At 41.1% G+C, this 17,024-nt stretch overlaps 2 protein-coding genes and 1 pseudogene across 3 annotated transcripts in view; 2 read left to right on the plus strand and 1 right to left on the minus strand.

Moving 5' to 3' along the window:
• The window catches only part of LOC148094548 (uncharacterized), a 215,526-nt gene that overhangs the window by 184,196 nt on the left and 14,306 nt on the right, over positions 1 to 17,024 (plus strand). The window lies entirely within an intron of this gene.
• Positions 1,049 to 15,745, minus strand: LOC148094556 (uncharacterized; annotated as a pseudogene). The gene is made up of 9 exons (XR_015718466.1): positions 15,472 to 15,745; positions 14,572 to 14,680; positions 4,425 to 4,625; positions 4,084 to 4,332; positions 3,749 to 4,006; positions 2,995 to 3,283; positions 2,464 to 2,586; positions 2,300 to 2,383; positions 1,049 to 1,413 (listed from the first exon to the last, which is right to left on the minus strand). The product of XR_015718466.1 is annotated as an uncharacterized LOC148094556 (transcript).
• Positions 9,069 to 17,024, plus strand: part of LOC148094557 (protein NLRC3-like) — a 278,774-nt gene continuing 270,818 nt past the window's right edge. The window contains exon 1 of the mRNA XM_087837555.1: positions 9,069 to 9,109. The gene's annotated coding sequence lies outside the window, so the exon portion shown is untranslated. The remainder of the gene's footprint in view (positions 9,110 to 17,024) is intronic.

Raw genomic sequence — 17,024 nt, forward strand, 5'->3', positions numbered from 1 at the left:
GCAGCACTCCCTGATGTTTGAAAAGCTAAATGTCCATTTTAAAGTGGTCGTGTGTAGGATTGTGTTTCCTTCCTTTGTCCAGTTCTTACAGTAAACATGTTTGAATGTTTTCTGTTCCCCTGATGCTTCTTCCTGTTGGATAAAGTTGGTTTGAATAACATGTTCTTATAGGTTTAAATGAACTTCAAACTGTGATCCACTTACAAAACTGTCTCATTTTATTGGAACGATCCATATTTGCCTCTATTCACGGTACATTTGACATCTGAACACGTTTGTACACATGATGAAAGGACAGATGGTGTTTGTGTGTCCTTCTTAAACTCAGTGTGAATGTTTCATCATGTAGAACTACTTAGAACAAAGTCTTTGGAACATTTGGAGAACACGTTTAGGAAAGTAACATCCTGGTAGAACATTTTCTTAAAGCAAAGCAGAGCTGCAACATGACTGTGAGGATTCAGAAGAATAAAGTCAGAATACTTTATTATTGTGAAGACTAAAGTGCACCTTAATGCTGCCAATGAATACACATGTTCTTTGTGAAAGCATGTGTGAGCACAGCTGACATGCACTACACTGACCCCACTCGCCCCATTTCTTCATCCACTTCTTGCTCTTGTGCTTGAAATGAGACGCAGCAAAAGTCAGAGGCTCTAAAATCCACAAAAAGGGGGCTTGTTAGATCAGGATACTGGATGTGATCCATAGAAAACATGGATAATACACCACTTTATTTGAAGACATCTGTAGCACTGCCTCAGTTCTGGATGTTTCCACAGACTCCTCTGTGCACCTAAACAAAAGGTCAAAGGTCCCCCGGCTTCTGCTCCGTGGCTGCTGGGTGACCCCTCATCTGGGACTCTCCTCAGCTCTTTCTGGGACAGTGGCACGGCTGCCCCTCTGTTGGTCTTCCTTGGTCTCTTGTGTTCTGAGGGCCTCTGGATGTCTGGAGTCTTGATCTCCTCCATACCTGCTTCATGCCCTGGAGGACGGGGCTGTGGCCCCCCCACACCCTCTAGCAGATAAATAAATATATTTCCTTTCTCAGTATCCTGATAATCTGACAGCTGTTCTGAGGCCATCTCATTGTTAAACCATCACATTTCCCTGAGCAGGTCCTCCTCCTGTTAATCCCACAGTTCAAACTGGCTGCACCTCGAGTGCACGCCAAGAGAATGAAGCTAATCCAAAACACTGCCTCATCTGTTTTTACTTGACTATAAGTTCTGTTATGATGTTTCCTGTTTGTGGAGGGCTGCAGAGCCATGTCTCAGCTTCACACTGATGTGAAGATGATGATGTTTCTCCTCTTCTGTTGCTCAGATCAAAGACCGATGGTGGCTGATTCACCAAATCTCAAAGTGTTTGTCTTTCAAGTGTCGTCTGTCCTTGATGTTGTTGCCAAAAACTCTAAAAACAGGACGACAGCAGAGTCAGTGAACGTCACTCAGAGAAAAACTAGAAACTGTTCACAGTGAATCACAGCCATCAAACCCCGGATTACTCTGCAGGGACACACAACCAACGCCGTGATGCTGCTGTCTCTAAACTTTAAATAAAACTTTCAATTTTAATCTTCAGGATTTTGGTTAAAACAAATTCACAATCTTACAAAAACACAGCTGAATGATCACATTATTTTAGAGCAGAGGTCTGAAATCTGTGTAAAAGCCTTTTGAGTCACAGGATCAGATATTACAGCAGTAATCTGATTACCTTCAGGTGTGCTTTTATTTGAGATACATGGGAGTGATATTTATCTAACTTCTTTCAGTGAATGTAACAATAATATATATAATAATAATAATCTAATAGTTTAATAGTTAATATTTAATGGTGAAATTATACAAGTATTTTTATTATGTAATAACCTCATATACAATATAATGTGTGTCTGAAGGGAGGAACGTCCTTTACTCTCGTATATAAACTTTAAAGATATCTTTACTGAGTTTCATTCATATAAATCTACTAATAAATATTATCTATTAAGTTACTCAGCAGAATGTAAAATTATTAAAATGCGCCGTCTTTTCCCAAACTGAGGACTTGAGGTTATCAAAATCATTCCTGTGCAGACGCTTTTTAACAAATTCACGTAGTGACGAGTATTTTTCTAACAGTATTTTTGGTGAGAGAACAAAGTTTTCAGAGTCAGTAAACAGCCACACTGTCTCGTCTTCTTAATTATACTGAACTAATAAAGAAATCAGATGCTAATGTGCTTCATGTGATAAATACAGATCCTCCCAGATGAAAGTCACTGTGAGCTCTGTTAACTTTGGAGCTCACTCACCTCACAGATTGAATGGAGGACCTGATGGAGGTCAGGTGGAGTAACATGTTGGTGGAGGCATCGGTCAGTTTATTGAGACTCAGACTGTAAAAACAAAGAAAAGTTAGAAAATCACAAGAGTTCCTCTGAGTGAAGAAGAAATCAGACTGTGATCAGAAACTCACTCCAGGACTTGGACTTTGTGCAGCTGTGGGATCAGTGTGTGCAGCAGCTGGTCAGTGAGCTCACAGTGACTCAGGTCCAGCTCTGTCAGACCTTCAGACGAGTCCAGCAGCCGAGCCAAAGAGCTGCAGGTCCACTGATCCAGTGTGCTGTGACTTATAACCTATTAATAACTTTTAAAGTTATTAATAGGTTATTAATGTGTTATTAAATAGAAACAGACATTTTGCATTTTGCAGCTCTGAATCCTGCTTAATACACAGAAACTACCTGAGGTTTCTGAGTGGTAACAACTTAGAAATTACCACATTATTACATTCTTGTTTCTGCCTTGTTACCCTACTATTACCACTTTATTACCGAGCTGTAATAGAAAGTGCAACTGAAACAATAGTGTACAAACATGTTTTTGGCTTTAAATTAAATTTACTAAAGTTGATCGACAGAAAAATGCAGCCAGTGGTCAGACGTACAGATCAGGTACGAGCCAAAGATGGATTTGAATGAAATAAATACAGGCTGAAGTTTCTCACCTGAGCCGGACTCTGTCCAGAACAAGAAGCAGCAGGTCCAGACCCAAGTCGTCCACCTCACAGTCTCTGAGGTGTCTCCTGGCTGCTGTGACCCAGGACGGTGGAGAGGGCCCAGCAGTCAGCAGCCGTCAGTCTCAAAGCTTCTCTCTGCTCCTCCTGTTCCAGGTCCATAAAGGAGGAGCAGGACAGATCCAGCCTGTGCTGCAGAGCCCTCTGCAGGCCTGCTGATGCCCACAGCTGGGCTGTAGCACAGCAGTGGACCAACCTCAGCAGCAACGTCCTGTCAACACTTTAGAAAAGATACAAACCAGATTCACACCTGGTGCTTACATTCAATCTACTGAATCCTGACATTTTATACAGGAGTCCATCATCTGAACTGTAACCACATTTACTTACATGGAGTTAACTCTAGTTAACTTGCCTCTTCCTGCTAACTTTAGTTAACCTGCGCAGCCTGACTTTACACCCACAGTAATGAGGTCTGATCACAGCACAAGTCTGACCACCTAAAAATCTGACCTTTCCATTCAGATCCTGATTAGCATGACAGGTCTGATGTTTGATTTCAAAGAAACATCTTTCAAACTGTCAAAGCGCAGAAATGTCAAAATATGCATCATTTTCCGTGACCAGTGAAGCCAGTTATCCAAATACAGATCACATGTATATCATGTATGCACTAAGCAGGCATTAAACCATTACCTCAGTGATGACGAGTGGTTATGTTGTTAAACCATCAGTAATGTCTGACCTGAGCTGAGACACTTTGTCCAGAGCAAACAGGAGAGACTCTGATCTCCCTGCTGGTATGGAGCTCCACAGCAGGTTGAGTTTGACTCCATCACTGTGATGCAGGATGAAGAGCAGAGCTGAAAAGTCCACCGAGTCCAGCTGTGTGCAGGTCAGATTGATCACATGACGCAGTGACCTCAGTAAAGCTGCTACACTGTGACTGCTGTGAGCTTCATGGATGTGTCTGATGGCAGATAACACAAAGCTGGGACTGGACCTGAAAGCATTCAGAGTGTTAACGCTGGCATGATGGACAACTCCAGTCAGAGGATATTATTAAGATAAAACACCAACCTTTGAAACACAATCCTGTCCAGGAAGGGCAGCAGATGGGAGATGTTTTCCTCTAAACAGCTGACCTTTGTCAGGTTGACTGTGATGGTCTGACCCGATGAGTGCTGTAAGAGAAAGTAAAGAACCTCCCAGGTCAGAAAGCAGGAAGTCAGGTCTCCACCTACTTTACTGAAGAAACTCTGAGTCAGCTCCAGGTCCTGGACTTCATGAAGGAGGGCAGGAAGCTGCTGCAGGTTCTCATTCTTCACTCTGGAGAAGAATCACAGTAACATTCAAGAATACATTTGTTAAACACAGAAGAATCTGCTACTTTAAACATGATGTGACTTCAGACAGATTACCTGATGCTCAGTGGGCCACGATGAAGCAGCAGCGCAGTGAGATGCTGAGGTGGGATGCAGAGCTCTGACAGGTCTAAGTGTCTGACTGTCCAGACCCTCAGCAGAGACGCAACACTACTGACAACTCTGAGCAACACTCTGTCTGACAGGAAGAAGCTTTTAGTGATGGAAAGCGTTTCAATGACCAACGACTGAGAAACTCTGTGAGAGAGAAACAGAATATGCTGCTGAAGTGAAGCAGAGTGAAGTTACAGAGGTTTGATTAGAGACATAGCTAAGAGTTAAGTAAATTTGCATAATTTTAAAAAGTTTAATTTTGTTCAGTATTGAACAGCAGACAATAGGCTTTTTTGTTGGAGGTCATTTTTGAAAAAGAGAGAAGAGAGAGAGACTGCTGGTTCAGTCAGTTTTGGTCAGAGTGACAAAACCAGCAGCATCAGAGTCTGTGAGATGTTGACTTTCAGCAGTGACGGCCTGTCTGTGGGCTAACGATCCACGCTTTGTGTTTACGTCTTTGTGTGGAATCTGTTCTCCTTTGCTTTTTTAGCTGTTTGGTGGTTAGCTTTAAACTGTGATTCTGGCGTATTAGGCCAAATTCATTCATATTTAAAAATCAATTCAGGATTTAATAAATCGATATCGTGTTATTCAAGCTAAAATCTATGTGAATTGGGGAAATCCTCATTTTTAAACCCAGCCCTTATTTAAATACAAGCATATCAGGAAAAGATAAAGAAACAAGTGAAAACATAAAATGAGAAACATCTGACTGCATTTCAGTGAAGTTGGATACTCACAGTAGGGCTGCCACAAACGATTATTTTGATTGTCGACTAGTCACCGATTATTTTTGCGATTAGTTGACTAATCAGATCATCATCCATTGGACAAAACTGGTTTTGATTTTCTAAAATATATCTTTTGATTTTTCAAAAACATATTTACATATAATTGTTACAAAGTTTTGGCTGTCTCACCATGTTTTGGTACAATCTGCCAGGTGTAACATTTTTTAACAACTTATGTTTTTGCTGGAGAAGTGCAAGGTTTTTCTCAACACCGTCAAATACAAAGAAACGCAAAAATATATATTTTAAATTAAGTTGTTTCATTTTGACTATTAGCAGCTTATCTGTTCTACTGTTTATGCACATATGTTTTCAGAGTAATTATACCACATTTAAAAGTAAGATTGTTTTGGCTTTTTATTATTAGAGTTACAGTCATACATATTTTCAGAAGCTTTTATTTAATCTGTATAAGAAACAGTCATATTAAGCAGCATGCAAATTACACATTTATTGAGAAAATTACGTATTTTTATTGGAAGATCATGAGGGAGGAAAATATATGGTTCTTCAAAACAGAAAAATAAACAAAAAATCCATATTATGGAGTTGACAAGGTGCTGACGGTGGTGACACACGAGTAGAAAACAGGATATTATTTCTTTCAAAATGACCATTAAACCTTAACAACTTATGTAATATCACAAAACACTTCATAACAATTCTGTTTTTGCACACGTCAAGTTCTGCATCTTAATAGTTCACCAGCAAGCAGCTGCCTGCTCCTTGATTCCTAAAGTTCTCTGTGGTTGTGTTTAGACGCTGCTGGACTTTCTCTCCTTTTGTCTCTGTGCTTGTTTCCAAAACCTTCTCTTCTGACTTTTTTCTCTTTCTTCCAGATCACTGATGTTCTTTATTTCTCCATCTTTCCCTTTATGAGAAACTCTTTCTTCAACTTTTGTAGGGTTACTGAAGTTGGACTAGCTGGTATATAATGATGTGCTAGGTGATCGCTGGTGACACAGCTATGTTAGCATAATATAAACACAGTGAAGCTGGAGGATGAACACTAAACAAGCCCCTAAAACAGTTCCCACCTGCTTCTGGACAATGGATTTTTAAATTACTGGTAATCTGTTGTACCATTTAAAATAAATATATATGTATAAAAAATGCAAAATCATACTTTTGTTGTATAAACATTGCCTTGGTTTGTCTTTTAGTCAGTTGGGTTACCACTTGTATTCATATTTTTAACCCCAAAATTGGGTTTTATCTGGCGGACATGTTTTGTCCCTTATCTCAAGAATCACTGACAGTTTATTGCACCAGCATGCATCTGCTGTTATATAACTATCATTAGCTTACAGCTTTAAGTTTTTAAGGTATGAGCTAACTAAATATAAAGGCAAGATGATAGTTTATTACTGTCATGGTTCTGGGTCGGTGAGTGTTTTTGATTTTTGTACCCTTATTTTTGATATTATGAATTATGACAGTTTGTGTTTTGGTTTCCCAGTGTTTATTCTGTGCTCCCTCTGTTTTCCGTCGTCCCTGCCTGTGTAGTGTAGTCAGGTCTCTGTGTTAAGCCCGCGTCTCTGAGTCTGTGTCTTTGCGTGTGTGTTTCCTGTTTTATTTTGAAGTTCCGTGTCTGATCTCAGTGTGTTCACTTTACGCTTCCTTGTCTCGTTAGTTCTGATTTCCCCCAGCTGTGCTCCCCTTCTGTGTCTCATTCCCCTCGTTACTTCCCAGTGTATTTAAACCCTGTGTTTCTCTGAGTCAGTGTTGCGTTGTCTCTCTTGCTGTGTGGATCTCCCTGTGAGTTTTAGTTTGTTGTTTCCAAGTTTCGTTTAGTTGGCGTCTGTATGCTTTTTCCCTGCCAGCTAGTGATGGCCAGATGAAGCTTTCTGAAACACTGAAGCTTGTATTGAAAAACGGTTCATTACTCGAAGCTTTTCAACACAGTCCTCTCTGGTGACACCTGGTGGCCAAAAATATGAAGAGCAGCTTGAATCCACAAAATAAAACCAACTGCTTCATTATGATTGCCCACTCTACAGAGTGGACTTCTGTCTGATATTGGGCTGCCGTTGTGTTGCTTTAAACATGTATTTTTGGGGGGTTAAAAAAATGTTGTTTATTTGTTTAATACATAATTTTGACCAGTAAACTCTCCTTGTTCAAACATGCACCGTGGTGTGGTCTTTCTTTGCTTGTGACTTCTTGATGTTGGTAAGTACAATAATTGAAAAATACCACATTACATATAATGTACATATAATAATGTACAACACATTATGGAGTATGCTTCTGCTGTGAGGTCCTGCCTCCATGCACTTGTGGTCAGTGGTTCGCTATCTGTCACCATCCAAACACCACAAATCCCGCGAATGATTCACCTCCTTATAAACCATTGAATCAGACACCGAAGCCGTTAGGCTCTAAATGAAGCTTCGGACGTCACTGATCACGTGACTCTGGCCAAACGAATCAAGCTTCGACACAGCGCTTCTGAAGCAGTGTGTTGATTTTTTGACACACGCACTGAAGCGTCAGCTTCAAGCGGACCATCACTACAGCTGTGTAAACTTTATAACTTTATAACTGTGTATAACTTTAATCTCAGCCAATCCGATTTACTCAGGAACAAATAAAATACTAAAAAAAAGCCAAACAATAACATTTTAAGTTATCTAAGTGACTTATATATCATGTTTAACCTGAGTAGCAAAAGATGGCGGTGGGTTTGAAAATGATTACGGGAGTGCAGTGGTCTCACCGGCTCTAGTGAGCCTTGAACCGGCTAGCTATCGAACTAGCCAAGGTGGCTAACAGATGTCTCCGAAAACGTCAGAGTGCTTCTGAAAATATGTGGTGTCTTGATAAACTGAGCAGATATTTGAAGCTTGCACAGCTACAATGTCGCCATGAAAATAAGTTAAAGTTTATTTTGTGACCCAGAAAGAGTAATATTAAAACTAGTTGCTGCCATTGTTGGAAACTGATGTGGGCCAAGCTACAAATTCTGGGATAGGTTGGGCCATGAAGTATACACCCGACCCATCCTTCAGATCTGGGGAAAGGATGCATTTGTCAGAGTCTTCGAATTTGAACAGTCTTCGTTGTATCACTGTAACGTAATTGGCCTTCTAATGCGGGCACAGGAGGATGTGGTTCCTGAATTTGTACACAGCTATGATACCGGACACAGTTTCTTTGTCTTTGGGGTTTAATGGCAGCTGGCATCCTTGTACATGCAGTGCAGCCACCTTCTGTTTCAGTCCGTTATTACACTTTTAAATCCTACTACTTATTCCTGCGTCTTTAGGGATGGTTTTTTTTTTTTTCCTGTCCCATTTGGTTCTTTAGCCGTCAGAATTGTTGTCTGAAGACCAACAAGGAGACCCAATGGATTTATTTTGCCAAATGGATCATCATGGCATTGCCGTATTGGTCCATTTGATCGACCTTTGTTTTTATTATTTATTTTATTTTATTTTCAGTTGTTACAGATGGGGCAGACATGACTGAGGGATAGGAAAGGGAGAAAGAAAGAGGAAGGAAAAGAAAAACAGAAGGGAAGAGGTGTAACCGAACTGTTTGTGATATTTCACTGACAGCACTTTAAAGTCTAAAGGACGTCTTATTTTGTTGAATCCTGCTGTTGAGGGGACGAATCGAGCGTGTGCAGTTTGGGAAATGGCAAATATGGTATTGGACCATTTTAATCCTGCACACATTTGTTTGATTTGATTTCTCATTGGAGTTTTTTGGGGACGGGTGGAGAAAGAAACACAGCAAAGAGCGTTTAGAGATAGAATAACACAAGTCAAGACAGGATGTTTAAAAAAGCCCACAGGTGTGGAGTGGAGCTTGTTGTTGGTGTGTGAAGAAACTGTGAGTTTGTTTCCTCCTTTAACAGTTTGTCTTTAGGAACTTTACTGTTTGTTCAGCTCATGTTTGATTTCTTCACACAACAAACTGTGTGTGTTTTCTCCATTAAAGTCAGTGTGTAATGTTTTCCTGGCTAACATCAGCTGTGTGTCTTGAGCTGGGAGAGAAAGTTGGTTCTTTCTTTACATGTAAACAGCCGGAGATAGAGAGAGGAAAACATGTGATGAAACTAGTGCATTACAAACTGTTGGCTCTGCTCAATCATACTGTTTATGGTGGAACAGGTTTCACTGGCTTAAACTGGGACTCAGACTTAGTTAGTTGTTGGTTCATCACTCAAACCGTTTAAACATCATCACACATCAGTCATCAAGTTTCTGTTCAATAGAAATCTCTCTGCCTGGGCGGAGCTCGTTACGGGCTCTTGCTACGCACCTGTGTGATTGTCTCCACCTGCTGCTGATCTGGCTGATTTCCCCAGCTGCTATTTAAGGCAGTAGCACAAAGCAGCTCACTGCTGGAATGTTGAACCTTCTGAGTTCGTGCTCTCGGCTTCATCAAAATAATTTTCTGTGTGTACTTTGCTGTGGAACTAACATTGATTTCTGTGTGTAGATATCCCCCTTCTGGACCAAATCACGGACCCTTCCTGGGTGTGGCAGCGTGAGTGGAGCTTCGGAGTGAGTCTGTGCGAAGGAGGAAGCCTGTGTGTGGATTACCCCCTCTTTCCCTGGAGCCCTGGACCCCCTCCCAGCTCTCTGTACATATATATAGCACTGAGGTGATCTCTATTGTAAATAAATTACCTCCTTTTGTTCACAAAGAAAGAACTGTCTGCGCGTGAGTCCATCCAGTAACCATGACATGAACAAAATCCCTCACAAACTTTTTGATTTGGACTTGAAATCAGTTTGTGCTCATGTAAATGTGTTCATATATATTCATGAAGTGACCATTGTGTGTGCACACTTTCTCTTGGTCCCACTCTTCAGTCGCAGTTAACGTCTAGCTCAGGGGTGTCAATCTCAATCGCACAGGGGGCCAAACAAGATAAACATTTATTGAACACTAAAACAATGTTCTTTAAATATGAATAAAAACAGACGAGAATATTATTCCAGATTAAATAAACTTAAAAAAATAAACTTTAACTTTAAATATTTTGCTCTTCATAAAAATATATTCTGTCAAAATTATGCAAGTTAGAAATATGAACATGCTGCCAAAACCCCAGAAAAAATGAATGAAAGCAAACACAAGGTTTGAGCCGCATGTAGACGGAGCTGGGCGTTGCTGCAGGAGTGGAGCTAATAAACTCTTCGGGCCGTTCAGTGTCGTAGTTTGCCTGAGTGCATCATTACACTGCAGCTCCATCTGAATCTGCACAGGTGCAGCTCAGCAAAGTCTGCTGACTTGGTTCAACATGACTGCAACAGGGAAAGTGAGGCAGGCTGCACTGGATTTGTGAAACGCCTTCACAGCATCAAACATGTCCATGAACTGACAGGTTTCCTTGCTGAGCTCAAAAACTCTGTTGAGAACTTTCCCCCAACTCAACCAGCGGACCTCTGTGATAAGGAATGTCGGCAAACTCTGAATCTATTTCCCACATAAAAGACTGAAACTGACAGTGATTTAAACTTTTAGCTCAGATAAATTTACGGTCTGCGTCACGGTGATCATTACATGCTCCATTTTTAGGACTTTACCACACAGCCTTTCCTGGTGTGTGATGCAGTGATGTTAACTCACCGGTACAGTTCTCCTGCATCTTTACTCGCATCCTGCTGACTAGTCCGCTTTTTTCACCGCACAGCACCGGCGCTCCATCTGTTGTAAGTCCAACAAGTTTGTCCCAGTTTCATGTCGTTACACTTTGACATATGTTTTAAAAAATGTCTTTTCCTGTCGTTGTCCCCTGCATCGATTTAATGTCCAATATTTCCTCTCCAGGGATGAAGCTGGCCAGCTGTGCAATGTCCATCATGTCTATACTTTCATCCACAGAGAGTATGCAATAAAGTTTTTGCTTCTTTCACACAACTGTGTTCTTAAATCAGTGAACCCGATCAGCAATCGTATTTCTGCTCAGGCTCACATTTGCCAAACTCTGCGTTTTGTCTGGACACAAGACGTCCACAGCTTCATCCTGCAGCTCTTCAGAGTGGTACCGGCTGATTTGGCTCCTCTGCTACAATAAAACTTGCTTTCACAACAGCTTCACTTTGTGATTTTGCTCTGGTGACAAATGTCTGCTGAAATGTCAGATTCTTCTTTAGCTCTTCTACTTCCTGTAGTTTCTGCGTTTAGGTTTTTCAGCTTATCCTGACATTTTGTCTCGTAGTGCCGTCTTAAATTTAATTCTCTCTCTCTCCTTGTGCTCATGACCTCTCAGTCTCTGTTTCCTGCTCTGCTGTCTTTGACAGGTTTGAGCCTGTGACTCTGTCCTTTTTAAAGGAGACTGTTGGTCATCGTAAGCCTGCAGGGTCTCCAAATGATGGTGTCCCTCCTCGACTTTTAAAAGAGGTGTTACCTACAGTTGGTCCTTTGGTTCTTGAGCTGGTAAACCATAGTCTGATGTCAGGTGTTGTCCCTAAAGATTTTAAACATGCAGTAGTCAAACCCCTGATTAAAAAACTGCTCTTGATCCTACGGTTCTTGCAAATTACAGACCTATCTCCAAACTACCTTTTATTTCCAAAATTCTGGAAAAGGTAGTTTACAGCCAAATAATGGCCTTCCTGGAAAAGCAAAATGTTTTAGAGGTTTTCCAATCTGGTTTTAAACCCTTTCATAGCACTGAATCAGCCCTTTTAAAAGTTTTTAATGACATATTTTTAGCGACTGATGCTGGGGACTGTGTTGTTCTTGTGCTTTTAGATTTGACAGCTGCGTTTGATACCGTGGATTATGCCATTTTATTCTCTCGTTTGGAGCACTGGGTGGGCATTAGGGGCACAGCACTGGAGTGGCTCAGGTCCTACTTGGCGGGGCGAACTTTTTGTGTCAGCCTTGGAGACTATGTGTCGTCCTCCGCTCCCCTCTTGTGTGGTGTCCCACAGGGCTCAGTTCTAGGCCCCCTCCTCTTCTCTTTATATCTGCTTCCTCTTGGTTCTGTACTGAGAAAGCACGGCATTGCTTTCCACTTGTATGCTGATGACTGTCAGATCTATGTCCCTCTAAAGAAAAAAGGCAGATACCTCACACAGCCATTACTTCAGTGTCTCGATGACATTAAGGCTTGGATGTCTGTTAGCTTTTTAAAATTCAGTGATAAAAAGACAGAGGTGATGGTTTTTGGTAGCCCCACTGAGACCCCCCATGTGTATGTAGATTCCCTGGCCCAGTATGTTAAGCCAACTGTCACAAACCCGGGGGTCAAAGTGTGATCTGAAGCTTGATAATCAAATTAAGGCAGTGGTAAAATCTTCTTTCACCTCAGGCAGCTGCAAAAATAAAGCCAATTCTTTCACGGCAGCACTTTGAGACAGTGATCCACGCCTTTGTTAGCACTCGGCTGGATTACTGTAATGACCTTTATATTGGGGTCAGCACGTCATATATCAGTCATCTACAGAGGAGGCAAAATGCCGCAGCTCGTCTTTTAACTGGCACTCGTTTGAGCACATTTCCCCTGTTTTAGCTTCACTTCACTGGCTGCCCGTTTCTTTTAGGATTCATTTTAAAATTCTTTTATTTACTTTTAAAGCTCTCCATGGCCTCGCTCCATCTTATCTCTCTGAGCTGCCTTATACACCCACCCGCTCTCTCAGGTCAGCTGATCAGCTGCTCCTGCATGTACCCAGGACTGGGCGTAAACTTCGTGATCGTGCTTTTGCTGCAGCAGCTCCCAAACGGTGGAACGAGCTTCCTTTAGAGATCAGACAGGCCACTTCTTTATCTGTTTTTAAGTCACTCTTGAAAACCCACCTCTTTACCCTGGCCTTTGACACCACGTGAGATGTTGGTTTTTATTTTTATTTCAGTTGTTTTTAGGTGATTCGATGCTGTTTTATCTTTTGTTTTAATAAAGGGCTGTTTTAATTTTATGTTTTATGTGTTTTATTTATTTATTTTGCTGTTTTCTGTTATTCTATTGTTTTAAATTATTTTCTGTACAGCACTTTGTTCCTGTGCTGGGTATTTTAAAGTGCTTTATAAAAATAAAAAAATGGATTAAATTCCTTCATTACAGCCACATTAGCTCCACTAATAAGACACACGGGTTTACCAGCATGTCTGTAAACATATATTCAGTCTCCCACTGGCGCTGAAAGGCTCTGCTTTCAGAATCAACTTTTCTCTCCACCATTGTGAGCGGTGAGCTTCACTACAACAGAAGTTTGACGTGATTGACGGAATGTTCCCAGTTAGCCTAGCGTTCAGCAAGGAGGCTGCAGCGTTGCATTATGGGATCAGTAGTTTGTATATTATTAGCACCTCATATCGCCGGGCCATGCATAACAATAATAGTACATCTATATAAAATGATCTCGCGGGCCGGATATAAATGTACGCCGGGCCGGATGTGGCCCGCGGGCCTTGACTTTGACACATGTGGTCTAGCTGTTTGGCACTTCCATCACAGCCAATGAGCCATCAGAATTTGTTCTGAGGAACAAAAGAGGAAAAAGGTTTTGTTGAAGCTTCAAATCCAAAGAATCCAAATACAAAGCTTAGTATTGAGAAAAGTGAAGTGGGAAATGACTAGAAAACAAAGTGAATTTGTACACACTACCATTGAAAGAACAGAGTTTAGTTTTGCTCAGATCTGCTGTGGATTATCATCATTCATGTTCCTATAATACATGTAGAGCTGCAGACAACTCACAGCATTCAGCTCCAATAGAGGAAGTTTATAACTAAAGTAACAGACATATTCAAGCACAACATGAAACTCTCCTTGTTTTTGTAGAGAAGCTGATCAGGCTGTTTCTTTATTCACTGAGACCAGCTGCACTGGATCATCACCAGCTTGGATCCTTTTTCACTCAGTCAAGTCTTTCCTTTTGTTGGCCGTTCCTCTGAAAACCAAAGTGTGTGATTACAGCTGAAATAAGGGAGATTTTTGCTTGTGTGCTTCAATTAGGGATATTAGACTTTAATCAACATATAGTTATGATTTCATCACATTAGCTCAAAGGGCTCACAACAATATTCCACGAATGTAAACTTATTGTGTTACTGACATATTGGATTTCTATATGGTGTGTTTGATAAATGATGTATCACACTGTGAGATGTCCTGCAAAACAAACTAACACACTAACTTTGTGTTCTTCAAATACTGAGGAGTTTTTCTTGGGTTACCAGGTTTGCTTGTGTTGGCTTTTTTATATGAGAGGGAAGACGAATATGCTCCAGTGAGAGGTTTTCACACTTTATGATCAAACAGAATTTCAGATGAGTTTTCCACTGCTCCATGGACCTCCATCTCTCTGGCCCAGAGACAAAGGCTGCCTCACCTGGTGTCATCCAGGCAGACCATCTTCAGAGAAGACAGCTTCTCTTTGTTTCTGTCTGTTAGTATCTGAGTGTAGCAGTCCAAATCCAAAACTATACTACGATCCACATCTGTGGGCAACAAAAAACAAATATGTGACACAAACCACGAGGCAGCTGTGCAATTTAAAATAATGGGGCTACATGAGCCTTAAAGTGTTTAGTAAAGCGCTGTGTTGGACTGGTGCTCATGGCCAGAGTTGAGTTACATCAAATGTAGCAGAGATTTGTTGCATTTCAGATGATAATGCTTAGATTGATTCACTCAGTTCAATCTATATACCAACATTCTCCTGTCTAGTATAAAGATTTGATAGTGTGCTGTCAGCGTAGGGGATGGAAATCAGCCAAGGCACCTGTGAAACATCTGTTTCCATCTTGTTGAGTTCAGCTGTTTAAATGAACAAAGAGCAGCAGGTCAGCTGATCACAGCCTGTACTGAAGCTCACATTAGAAATCCTTGTGAGCTGTGATTCTCCATGCTGAGCCACTACAAAAGCTCTGAGGGTTTCCTCCAACTTCCAAACACTTTACCATTTAAGCAACAGGAAAGAGTTCTGTTTAAATTCTCTTTCACTGCTTGTGTCCTATAGAACGGATTCAAGGGAACAACTAGAATTTACATTACAACAACATTTGGATTCTCATCTAATTATATTATATTATATTATTAATGTTAAGGTTCAGTTTGCATACAATTACAATAGGTTACAATTGTCCTACAATGAGCTGCTTTTACTTTCTTACTTTCAGTACATTTCAGAGCCTTTTCTTTACTTTACTCTGAAACTGTAAACTTTCCTGTTTTTAAACACACGTTTGAAATTTGATGGCAGTGAGACGTTTGAATAACAATGTTCAACCGTCCCAGTCACAGAGGAAGTCTCCTGGAGGTGGTCCTGCTGTACAAGAGCCTGGTATCAAACCAGTGCTCCCAGCAGTCCTCGAACTGGGGACTCTCTTTAGAGGAGCGCCGGGTGAGCGTGAACCTCGGCCTTCCTCAGCTACTACACTGCTGTCAGACAGGAAACCCGATGTTGCTGATGTCTGACGGCGGCGTGAGTCGTATACAGGAGCCGGCTTGTTTCGGGGAAGCTGCTCACCACCTCGAAAACATGCGTCACGGTAGAAAATCATCCTCCATGTTTGGATATTTACATCATTTCATTCACACAACAACATCTTCAATAACAGAGTCTGAATGAAGCTCAGGTGTTGATGCTGCTCACTGATTGGATGGTTGGTTTCAGCTCTGCTCTATGTGTGACTGGATCTATAGACTGGAAACAGAGAAACTCACTGTGACTACAAACAGTTTTGTTCCAAAAACAGTCAACAGTCTGGGTGTGTCTGTATTAGATGTATTAGATGTCTGTTCACACTGGCAGATAAAACAAGGTTTCATGTTAACAACTGAACTTTAGTCTGAACCAGCCTGAAGTTAAACACACTGATACAGGACCAGAAGCTGCAGTCAGACTAACATTAAATTATAAAACCAAGGCTCTGTCAGTAAAGTCTTTACAATGGTCAGGATTCATTAAAAATGTCAGATTTTTCTTATTTCCAGAAATCTTGTGATATCTTGTTTGCATTGTTTCTTCTCCATTTACGATGTGTTTATGCCTTTTGTCCTGTGTTCATATCTTCATTTCTTCACCCCCAACTCATCATGGCAGATGGCTGTCCCTCCCTGGTTCAGATCAAGATTTCTTCCTCTTAAATGGGAGTTTGTCCTTCCCACTGTCGTGAGATCACTTGCTCATGAGAGCAGAGATCCTTTTCAAGTAACGAGTGATGTAATAGGATTACTTTATTGGAGAGGTAATCAGTAATTAGTAACTAATTACTTTTTCACATAACTTGACTACCACTGCATAAGAGGCTGTCTGATTGCTGGGTTTTTCTCTGTATGTGTTGTTAAGAATAGATTCCTTAATGTACAACGTTAAAGAGAATATAGTTGTGATTGCTTGCAGCATTATAATATTGTGGTAATGGGTGTAAGGATACAAAATAGAAAATAGGCCTGGGATGGGAACAAAGAACTGAGGTGCAGGGCAGAAGGACAATCAACCCCCACCCCCAGGACATGATGAGGGGCAGACAAAGGGCAAACGGACACTACCTTAAAAGGAGGTGGGGGTCAGGGTGTCAGCACCCTTGGCCACTGTACTAGTGTATTTCCATTGTGGGAGTGTTTACTGTAGGGGGAGGAGACCAGAGGTTATAACTGTAACTGTTGTGTGGAGTTCTTTTAGATCAGCCTTTAGCATAGGACTGCATAGGAATGCAGTGTGCTGATCTCCAGATGCATCTGTAAGAATAATGGGTAATAAAAGAATTGTGTAAAACATGGAAACATCTCAGCGTGATCTCTACCAGGACCAAAAGAATCGCAGAGACCGCCGTTGTC

Source organism: Neolamprologus brichardi, unplaced genomic scaffold (genome assembly GCF_056152115.1).
Source record: "Neolamprologus brichardi isolate AB-2024 unplaced genomic scaffold, ASM5615211v1 NODE_ptg000036l+_length_2141236_cov_1, whole genome shotgun sequence".
Lineage (NCBI taxonomy): Eukaryota > Metazoa > Chordata > Actinopteri > Cichliformes > Cichlidae > Neolamprologus > Neolamprologus brichardi.